The sequence below is a fragment of the Triturus cristatus genome, unplaced genomic scaffold (genome assembly GCF_964204655.1).
Source record: "Triturus cristatus unplaced genomic scaffold, aTriCri1.1 SCAFFOLD_105, whole genome shotgun sequence".
Lineage (NCBI taxonomy): Eukaryota > Metazoa > Chordata > Amphibia > Caudata > Salamandridae > Triturus > Triturus cristatus.
In genome coordinates, this window is record NW_028187897.1 from 1,607,751 (window position 1) to 1,619,917 (window position 12,167).

Genomic DNA, 12,167 nt, shown 5'->3' on the forward strand with positions numbered 1-12,167 from the left:
AACCAATAAAACACAGATTACAACATCCAAAACACTATAAAAAGAAGTTCAACTTCATTCACAGTCCAGAACCAAAAAAACGAAATTGAATGAAGAAGAAAATCTACTGGATTGCTACTGCAGATATAAGGAAATCAACATACAGCAAATATTTAAAACTATCAAAAGTAAGTTAACTATATTATACTCATTAAGACTCAAAGCTAATAAATTGTAATTACAATATACATACACTATAAATAAATAAATGTCTTCTTTCTATTTCATGTTTTCACTACAGGAAACTCCAAAAGAAACTAAGAAAATACAGAACAGCACCAAAAAAGATACAACTAACAAAGTAAGTATTTCACAACCAAAAATCAGCTAATAGATTAAAAAAACACCCAAATTAAATCCCAATTACAAATCCCCTAACCATTCCCTATAAAAATATAGAAACAAATATTAAAACAAATGTACTTTTATTTTCCAGAGAAAGAAAACACTGGAAGAAAATTCCACAAATAAAGAATAAATGGCATTCTACTCAAACACATCAAAATCAACTTTGTAAGTATATTGTAACTAAATCTTGGTTTTTTTCTACTGAAATTCATACAACAGCATATATAATAACAATAATATATATTTTTCATAGATAAAGCTACATCAAAATGACTGAAGGAGCAGAATTCATAACAAGCCAGAAGGGAAAAATGTTACTATGCTATATGGGATACACTTACACACAGGAAAAAGTATATGGTTTAAAAGTTAACTGGAAATGCACTAAATACTACTTTAATAAATGCTATGGGCGTGCTACAACACGACAAACAACAGTACTGTACACTAGAGAACATAACCATCCACCAAACATTACTGAAATAGAAGTCAGATCTGCATTGGAAACTATAAAGGAAGCTAGCACAAGTTCTCAAAAACCTACAAGTGTAATTTTAAAAGAGCAGCTTCCCAAAATTCCTAAAACTGCTACTACACAAATGCCATCTGTAACTTCACTCAAAAGAACTATAGCACGTACTAAAAAAACCACTACTACTTCAACCCCAATTCCTCACACATATAGTGAAGTTATTCTAAGTCCAGAACAAAGTATAACTTTAAACAAAGAACCATTTGTCATTTTTGATAATAAAAACAATGACAAAAGAATAATAATATTTGGAACTGCTAATAATCTCTCTAAACTACAAGAATCACAAAACTGGATGATGGATGGGACTTTTACCATATGTCCCAAACCCTTTTTCCAACTATATACAATACACGTCCTATATCACAATTGCAACATACCATTAATTTACACATTATTACCAAACAAACATAACTCCACATACACTGAACTATTAAATACAATAAAACAAAAAACAAATTACTTTTCGCCACAAAAAATAATCCTAGATTTTGAACATGCAATGATTAATACTATATTAAAAACACACCCCCATACCTCCATCCAAGGCTGTTACTATCATTTTAATCAGTGCCTATGGAGACACATGCAAAAATCAGCCCTAAGCATTGAATATGCAACTAATTCAGCTTTCGCATATCAAATAAAAAAACTAATAGCACTAGCTTATGTACCTGACACAGACGTAACAGAACATTACAACATTTTAATAGACAGCGCCTTCTACAAACAAAATGAAGAAAAACTAAGTCCACTATTGGACTATTTCAAAGATACATGGGTCGGCAGACTACATAGATCTGGCCACAGAAGAAACCCTAAATTCTTAATTCCCTGGTGGAACGTATACAGAAGCACATTAAGGTGCCGATTAGGATCCTGGAGAAACCGGTTACGAACCGTCGGTCGGTCGGAGCGTATTCTCCGTCCGACTCGTACCCGGTTGCAAAACTTTACAAACATGCAAGTACGATTCGCACGGAAACACTATTTCCGTACGAATCGTACAAAACACCAACCGAGGAAAATAAACTTACAAATGACATCCGGAAAAGCGCCGACGTGACGTCGGGACGCATGCAGCCTGCGTTCCACGAACCAGGAAGTACGATTCGCACCGACGTCATCCCGCGTGGAGAATATTTTCTGGCAGCCAAAAACTGCCGGAAAATCAGGACGACGCGCACAAGGAGCACCTGTACGCGACGGACAGACATGCACCCAAACCTACGAGTCATCCCGGCCCTCATAGCAGTCGACCTCCTCTACAGGTACTGACGCAGACGCCGCAGAAGGTCAGAACAATACCCAGGGGCAAAGGGGGGGGCAGGGGCAGGACACAAAACCCCCACCCAAGTCACACAGCACACATGCCCTGGACATACCTGACCTCCAGGCCCTGGTCACTTCGAGGGGGTGGGGGCGTGTCCAGCAATGCCAGCATCCGCCACAACGGAAGTGGGCGACGACGCGAACCGGCAACACAACAATACAGGTACGTACCGTACCCATGCCTTAAGAGCGTGGGTACGAGTCGTACCACGCCCACACCCACGTCACCCCAACAATGGCGGTATGGCCCGTACCCATGTGCCAAAGGCCTGGGTACGGGCCGCACAAGCACTCCACAGCGTGGGCACGGGTACGTACGGACCGTACCCCCACCCGCGTATATATGGAGCATACCCCCACCCCAACAGTGTATGTACGGACCGTACCCCCACCCCAACAGTGTATGTACGGACCGTACCCCCATCCGTGTATGAATGGACCGTACCCACACCCGCGTATGTATGGAGCATACCCCCAACCCAACAGTGTATGTACGGACCGTACCCCCACCCGTGTATTTATGGAGCGTACCCCCAACGGACCGTACCCACACCCGCGTATGTATGGAGCGTACCCCCACCCCAACAGTGTATGTACGGCCCGTACCCTCACCCGCGTATGTATGGAGCGTACCCCCACCCCAACAGTGTATGGACGGACCGTACCCCCACCCCAACAGTGTACATATGGAGCGTACCCCCACCCATGTATGTACGGACCGTACCCCCACCCGCGTATGTATGGAGCATACCCCCACCCCAACAGTATATGTACGGACCGTACCCCCACCCCAACAGTGTACATATGGAGCGTACCCCCACCCGTGTATGTACGGACCGTACCCCCACCCGCGTATGTATGGAGCGTACCCCCACCCCAACAGTGTATGTACGGACCGTACCCCCACCCCAACAGTGTACATATGGAGCGTGCCCCCACCCGTGTATGTACTGACGTACCCCCACCCGCGTATGTATGGAGCGTACCCCCACCCCAACAGTGTATGTACGGACCGTACCTCCACCCCAACAGTGTACATATGGAGTGTACCCCCACCCGTGTATGTACGGACCGTACCCCCACCCCAACAGTGTACATATGGAGCGTACCCCCACCCATGTATGTACGGACCGTACCCCCACCCCAACAGTGTACATATGGAGCGTACCCCCACCCGTGTATGTACGGACCGTACCCCCACCCGTGTATGAATGGACCGTACCCACACCTGTGTATGTATGGAGCGTACCCCCACCCCAACAGTGTACAGATGGAGCGTACTCCCACCTGTGTATGTACGGACCATACCCCCACCCCAAGAGTGTACATTTGAGACGTACCCCCACCCGTGTATGTACGGACCGTACCCCCACCCACGTATGTATGGAGCGTACCCCCACCCCAACAGTGTATGTATGGAGAGTACATGCCCAGACGCAGGAGGGGTGGGTGCAGAGTCCTCCCAGCAGTGCCCAGACGCAGGAGGGGTGGGGCCTATTACTCCCAGCAGTGCCCAGACACAGGAGGGGTGGGTGCAGAGTCCTCCCAGCAGTGCCCAGACGCAGGAGGGGTGGGTGTAGAGTCCTCCCAGCAGTGCCCAGACACAGGAGGGGTGGGTGCAGAGTCCTCCCAGCAGTGCCCAGACGCAGGAGGGGTGGGTGTAGAGTCCTCCCAGCAGTGCCCAGACACAGGAGGGGTGGGGGCCTATCACTCCCAGCAGTGCCCAGACACAGGAGGGGTGGGTGTAGAGTCCTCCCAGCAGTGCCCAGACACAGGAGGGGTGGGGGCCTATCACTCCCAGCAGTGCCCACACACAGGAGGGGTGGGTGTAGAGTCCTCCCAGCAGTGCCCAGACGCAGGAGGGGTGGGTGTAGAGTCCTCCCAGCAGTGCCCAGACACAGGGGGGGTGGGTGCAGAGTCCCAGCAGTGCACAGACACAGGAGGGGTGGGTGTAGAGTCCTCCCAGCAGTGCCCAGACGCAGGAGGGGTGGGTGCAGAGTCCTCTCAGCAGTGCCCAGACGCAGGAGGGGTGGGTGTAGAGTCCTCCCAGCAGTGCCCAGACACAGGAGGGGTGGGTGCAGAGTCCTCCCAGCAGTGCCCAGACGCAGGAGGGGTGGGTGTGGAGTCCTCCCAGCAGTGCCCAGACACAGGAGGGGTGGGTGTAGAGTCCCCCCAGCAGTGCCCAGACACAGGAGGGGTGGGTGCAGAGTCCTCCCAGCAGTACCCAGACACAGGAGGGGTAGGGGCCTATCACTCCCAGTAGTGCCCAGACACAGGAGGGGTGGGTGTAGAGTCCTCCCAGCAGTGCCCAGACACAGGAGGGGTGGGGGCCTATCACTCCCAGCAGTGCCCAGACACAGGAGGGGTGGGTATAGAGTCCTCCCAGGAGTGCCCAGACACAGGAGGGGTGGGGGCCTATCACTCCCAGCAGTGCCCAGACACAGGAGGGGTGGGTGTAGAGTCCTCCCAGCAGTGCCCAGACGCCGGAGGGGTGGGTGTAGAGTCCTCCCAGCAGTGCCCAGACGCAGGAGGGGTGGATGTAGAGTCCTCCCAGCAGTGCCCAGACACAGGAGGGGTGGGTGCAGAGTCCCAGCAGTGCCCAGACACAGGAGGGGTGGGTGTAGAGTCCTCCCAGCAGTGCCCAGACGCAGGAGGGGTGGGTGTAGAGTCCTCCCAGCAGTGCCCAGACACAGGAGGGGTGGGTGCAGAGTCTTCCCAGCAGTGCCCAGACGCAGGAGGGGTGGGTGTAGAGTCCTCCCAGCAGTGCCCAGACACAGGAGGGGTGGGTGTAGAGTCCCCCCAGCAGTGCCCAGACACAGGAGGGGTGGGTGCAGAGTCCTCCCAGCAGTGCCCAGACACAGGAGGGGTGGGGGCCTATCACTCCCAGCAGTGCCCAGACACAGGAGGGGTGGGTGTAGAGTCCTCCCAGCAGTGCCCAGACACAGGAGGGGTGGGGGCCTATCACTCCCAGCAGTGCCCAGACACAGGAGGGGTGGGTGTAGAGTCCTCCCAGCAGTGCCCAGACGCAGGAGTGGTGGGTATAGAGTCCTCCCAGCAGTGCCCAGACACAGAAGGGGTGGGGGCCTATCACTCCCAGCAGTGCCCAGACACAGGAGGGGTGGGTGTAGAGTCCTCCCAGCAGTGCCCAGACACAGGAGGGATGGGGGCCTATCACTCCCAGCAGTGCCCAGACACAGGAGGGGTGGGTGTAGAGTCCTCCCAGCAGTGCCCAGACGCAGGAGGGGTGGGTGCAGAGTCCTCCCAGCAGTGCCCATGGAACGCAAAGGGTGGAGTACCCACAGATACAATGCCCACAAATGTCAGTCAGGTGCACAAAGACCCTGCAGTACATGTACCACATGTGTGCGAGGCTGGGAGTACACACATGCATAGCGCCTAAAAGAGAACATGTCCACATGAAGTCTTGTCAACAGTCTACATACACAAGTACAGTGACCACCAAGGATGCCACGAATGATGCAGGTGGAGACATCGCTCAGCATGCATGTGCAAAGTTGAAGCAGTCCGTCACACCCCCAGCTGATGTAGACACAGCTCAGCACCACATAGTGGAAACACCCTGCAGGGAAGATGTCAGGTTACACAGAGGAAGGAACACACCTTGGGACGGTGTCACCATGCAGTAACTGTTTACATGAACAAAGTAATTTAGCCAACAGCTTGTGATGGCACACAGATACCAGGGTCCACCCTATGACCAGCACAAGACTACATTTCCCACACACCCAACACATTATCACCACCCAAAATCATGGAGCAGGTCCACCAACAGCAATACCAGATAAACAGTAGTGTTCAAAGGAAAAAACAAATTGCTTTATTCAGCAGGATGTAAGTAATGATCATCATAAATGTCAATATATACAAGGCCCATAGGGCAGTCCATGACTCCAATCCGGATGGGGGACACAGTGGTACGTGTGTCCCCTAGCTTGCCTGCACAGTCAGACTCCTTTGTTTTCCACAGGGGGGGGCATCATGTTGGGGGGAAGGACCAGGCACCGCAGGGACAGGAGGGGCAAGGGGAGGTGTTGTGGGTGCAGGGACGGACGACTCCAACACAGGGGGTGGGGCAGCGCCAAAGATGGATTCGAGCACGGCGCTGCACACTACTGCCAGGTCGCTCAGCGTCTCCCCTGCACCCGAAGGAACCACAGGCCCCAAGGAGGGGGGGGGTCACAGGGATGGGTCGCAGCGCTACCCGGGGAGGGTGTGGATGGGGGGGGGACTCAACCACCCCGAGCGGGGACTCCTTTGACCGCTTGCGGGGTGGTGTCACTGTGGGGCTCAGGGACAGAGCGGCCATGAAGGAGTCCTTGCTGGATTTGTGGCCAGGAGAGCTGAGGGGAGTGGATTTGGAGGGAGTGGATTTTGCAGAATGCGGACTCCCACTCTGGCTGCGTGTCTTACGTTTGCCCCCCGACCCAGTGGGTGTGCCTACTTCACCCTGTGTGTGCGTGCCAGGAGGTGTGCGCTTGTCCTTCCCTGCTGGTGTGGTGCCTGTGTCTGGTGGGGTGTGTGCATGCTGACATCTGGGTGTACGTGGGACAGGCATGGGAGTGGGAAGTGTGGATGGGCCATGGGTAGGGGGTGGGACGAAGTGCTGCAGGAGACCCACTGCTGCAGACAGTGTTGAGTCAATAGACCTCAGCAAGTTGCGTTGGTCAGCCTGCGATGCTGAAATGCCCTCCAAGTATGCCTCCATGTTGGTGAGCACTTGGCTGTGGCCATGGAGGACATTAAGCATCGCAGCCTGACCAACCTGCAACTGCCGCAGGATGTCCACAGACTCGGCATTGGCGGCAGCAGTGGATACAGGGGCAGGGGGTGCGGTGCCTGGCAGGAAGGAGACACGTGGTGACCTAGCACGCCAGGAAGGGACACGAGCAAGTGGGAGGCCGGTGATGGCAATGGAGTGGGCGGGGAGAGATGTTGTGCTGCTGTCAGCTGTTGGAGCAGCCTCCGCCCCCTCGGAGTGCTCAGCCTCGGACCCGTCAGCTTCATAATCTGTGGTGGCAGTGGACAGGTCCTCCGGCTCACTCCCCTCGGCCTCAGTTCCACTCGATGTGCCAGCTAAGGTGTCACTGCTGGCACTGGTGCCCGGTCCCTCCCCACGGTCCGTGCCGGTGTCTCCATCCGTGTCCCCCGACGATGCTGTGGGCAAGGTGAATAAACAGGAATTAATCAGACACCTGTATACATATGTCACATGAGTCAAATCAACATAGGTTACAGTGCATAGCCTAAAATGAAAGATGAGTAACATCTACAATACAAGGTACATATATAGGCCCTGCAACACACAGTTGGTTCACCCACCATGCCACTGAGAAACTATGGAGAGCAGGACACATTTGCAAATGACATGATATGGATTTGGACAGAGGAGCCAGGCTCTGGGGCCAATCCAGCACTGCATCTGCACCACACAGCGTTGCCGTAACTAGGGATGAGCAGGGACCATCTCCATGAACTTTAGGCACATGCTGCAAAGGTAATACTTAAAGACATGCCCAACATGAATGGGACACTGCACCTTGAGTGTATGTCCAGACAAACATCACACACTGGCCAGACCGAGCAATGAGATTCCAGGTGTCGACATGTAGGCCTTGCCCGCACCAACCACCCCCTACATGAGACAATTTGATGAGACACAGGAAGCACTTGCATCTCTTAGTCTGGGAGAAATACACATGGGCTGCCAGAAACCCATATTGGACCCAAAATACCCCATGTGCGCCTGTACAACGATCTCATTTACATATGGCCATCATCAGTAATTGTAACAAGACACACAGGCACTGGCCACCGTGAGTATGAACGAGGAAAATTAGGTCAGGCTGTACAGTGGACACTTGTAGAACACGTTACGTAAATATACATGGTGCCAGGGGACAATGGCACAGAGCACATCCTATGCTGGAGACACTGAGAGTGTCCACATATTGTGATGACACACATGATACCTAGCAAAATATGCCCCAGGGGACAGTAGTGGCCACAATATTCCATGGTCCTGAATGATAATGACTGCAACACAGGCCACCATCCCTGCACTCTGCGTATCGCACACTCATGCACATCATGTCACAGGCCACAACATAGGACATGCTTGCTGTAAGGCATTACACTTCAGAGACATACTCCTATGTCTGGACTCAGCATCAGTGCCAATTGACATGGACCCCACAAGTACTGAACTGGACAGGACACAGGCAAGGTCCCAAAACCTGTTACGCACCACCCCCACACATGATGCTGCAATCATTGGTCACGTGGATAAACTGCCTGCCCAGATTACCTTGTGAAAGAGTGACTACACACACACCAGGGAACACATGGCAAGGAGGGGAAGGGAGGAAGGACAGCACCGCTATACGGTGGGTGACAGGACCTGCACCGCACATTTAAACACTGGCAGTGTATCCATGCAACTGCGCACTTACAAATGCTGGTGACACACAACAAACACACATGTACCTACCCCCTTCCTGCTGCTGCTTCTCCCGTAAGTGCCTGTCCATGTCTGGAAAGACCACCGCCAGCACACGCTTGTGGATGTGGGTCAGACGGCGACGCCCATGGTTCTTAGGGCCCACAGGTGAGTCCCCCAGCAGGACCCGTGCGATCCTCCGCGTCCAGCACCGGATATCCTGCCAGCGTTTTCTCACCTGGGCCAGGCGCCGCTTGCGACCCTCCGTCCTCCTCACGGCACTGACGGCGTCCCTCCAGATCTGCTCCTTGGCAGCGGCGCCTACCTGTGGGGTTGAAAAAGTGAGACTACATCAATACACCTGCCACATGTCACAGAGACACACATTAGTACAATTTTACTGGTTTCAACAAGGCATAGTATGCAGCCAAAGCATTGCACCTTTGTCATAGGGACATTTTTCTCTGTGTAATGGCAAATGCACCACGTACCATTGAAAGTACACAGGTGGCATGAGGGGTACGACCCAATAAATGATCCAGACTCCCACTGTGCATCAGAAGGTACACCAGGATTATGTGCAGCACCTCAAAGCAGTCACATGCCACAGGCCACTGACGCTACCTCAGCAGAGTACACAGACACAGACAGACACAGGACATTCACCTGCCATTGCCAAATGCAGCTACAAACCTCACTCTGCACATGTGCCACTGGACTGGGGGGGCTCACAGGTGTGGGGCTGGCTCTGCACGTCAGACACACAGCACTGCTCCCTGCTCGCATCAGATGGGCAGGGTATATCCATCCCTCATGCAGCTTGGGTGCTACACTCCACATATGCACCCACCCACATGACAGGGGACTTACACACACACCGATGTCCAGGGTACGAACACATCATGTGGACATTCTCAGCACAGGTACACTGAACTAACACACATCTGTGGGTACAGTCACCTGTCACACTGGGCTGACCACATAATCACATGAGGACTGTAGAAGCAACATTCCCAGGAGGATTAGACACAATGCAAGTGAGGACGGCAGACATGCACCACAGCATGCTCTGGCTGGGAGACATCAGACATCCCCCCCCCTGGGACCCACTCTACAGTACAATGCATGTGTGTCACACCTGGACACAATGCCAGAAGTCCCAGTCACAAAAAAGGGACACAGTCTGTGCTAGTGGACTCAGCACTCACCTGAAACCCTGGTCGGCCATACAGCATGGGGTACTGTGGGAGGATGACATCCAGCAATGCCACATTCTCCTCCAGGGTGAAAGGCTGGGCCCTCTCCACAGACCTTGACATGGTGCCAGGGAATCACGAGCAGCAGCAGTGTTGTGGAATCAAAAGATGTGCAGGCAAGTGCTCTCTCATGGGACCTGGCTGCCTTATATCTGCCTTGCTGGCCTGTTTCATGCACAGGAGTACAGAGTGATTGGTCACTCACATTTGCATCCTATGTTTCCTCCAATCCATTTAAACCTACCCCTGTGAGGGGGTTAGATTTTTTTAGAATTCAGCATGATGTCATTTCAACAACAACTTTGCAACAAAGTAGATTATTTCAAACAGACTTTTGCAGGCCACCTCATTCAACAAATTCAAAGTTTAAACTCGGTCCCCATGGCAACCAGCATGCATCTCTGGCACAGTCAGTGGCTTTGCTCTTTTTTTTTCTTGAGCATGATGTAAACTCCACAACCACTTTGCAACAAAGTAGATTCATTCAAACCGACTTTTGCTGGGCACCTGATGAAAAAAATTCAAACTTTAAACTTGGTCTCCATGACAACCAGCATGCATGTAGGGCTTTATACTTGTCCCTCATGTGTCCCCTATGTAATTTGGAGATTCACACACAGGTACGGTGCGTTCCGGGGCCCTAGGGCACCCCAAATGCATAGCAACGGCCCGTACACGCGTGTGTATGGTCCGTATCACTATGGGTACGCATACGCGAGCACACCCATAGTGATAGTGAGCGTACAGGCGTGTGTACGGTCCGTATCACTATGGGTGTGCTCGCGTATGCGTACCCATAGTGATACGGACCGTACACACGCGTGTACGCTCACTATCACTATGGGTGTGCTCGCGTATGCGTACCCATAGTGATACGGACCGTACACACGCATGTACGCTCACTATCACTATGGGTGTGCTCGCGTATGCGTACCCATAGTGATAATGACCGTACACACGCGTGTACGCTCACTATCACTATGGGTGTGCTCGCGTATGCGTACCCATAGTGATACGGACCGTAAACACGCCTGTACGCTCACTATCACTATGGGTAGGCCTACGGCAGCACTCCCATAGTTATAGGGAACGTACACACGCCCTCAGAGCGAATGTACGGTGCCTTTCACACATAACAGTTGTGACAGGCAGCACACAGAAAGGAATAGAGCTGACATACTTGTCCATGGATGGACATCAAGGCATTGTCTGTGCAGTACTACATGTGTGGGGCACAGGTGTGAAAGGCTGTGATGTGGCACATTACTCCTGAGTTGTGAAGGCAATAGATGTATGATGAGATGTGTACAGATGTTATGTGTGATGGTGGACTATGTGCCAGACATCCCCTTCACTCCTTTGACATGTGTGCATGTAGTACAGAACACTTGTGAAAAGCGTCACTGCCATGGCACAGTCAACAACACACGCAACTGTCCCCTGATGCCCGCTACAGGAGTTACCACACCTGACATGTGACTACCAACGTTGCACGATGTGACTATGTCATGTATGTGTGGTGTGTTCCCATTAGCTTGATGTTGGTGTTCCCTCAAATGCATCTGCAGTTGCTGCAACCAACATGTGTCTGTGTGTAGATGGCCATGGCATACTGTCACGCATACCAGGCCACATGTGGAATCGGATGTAAGGTGTGTATGTATACATGGGACACGGAGTAGCGTAACAAGGACCTGTCTGCATACTCTCAATGTATGTGTGATCAGTCATGACATGTACACCTTCATGGCAAGGTGTGTGGGCTGTCCTAGTATATGTAATGTGACCTGTGGCTCTAGTGTTCCGCTACCTGTCTCTGCAATCAACATCCTATATCTGCTGATATGTTGATGTATGTCACTCCTGGATTGCATCTGGCTGTTCACTTACACTGGGACGCAGCTAGTCCCATGCCATGGGATGTGGAGGTTCACAATCCCCGTGTGTAGCTGGGTCTTGGTAGGAGTGTTACCTGGCAGCCATACGTGTCCAGGGCATGTAGCACATACCTGACTCCGTATGTAGCATATGTGTATTGACAGATTAACATGTGCTCAGTACATTTAAATTGTTGTTGTGGTGCACTCACTCTTCCTTGTCACTTCCAAATTACTGCAGAGCGCCGCCTCTTCCCCGACCAATTCCGGTCTTGGCTGACATGCGGTAGAATGACTGTATACGCTGCTACCGCTTCCCCCAACCG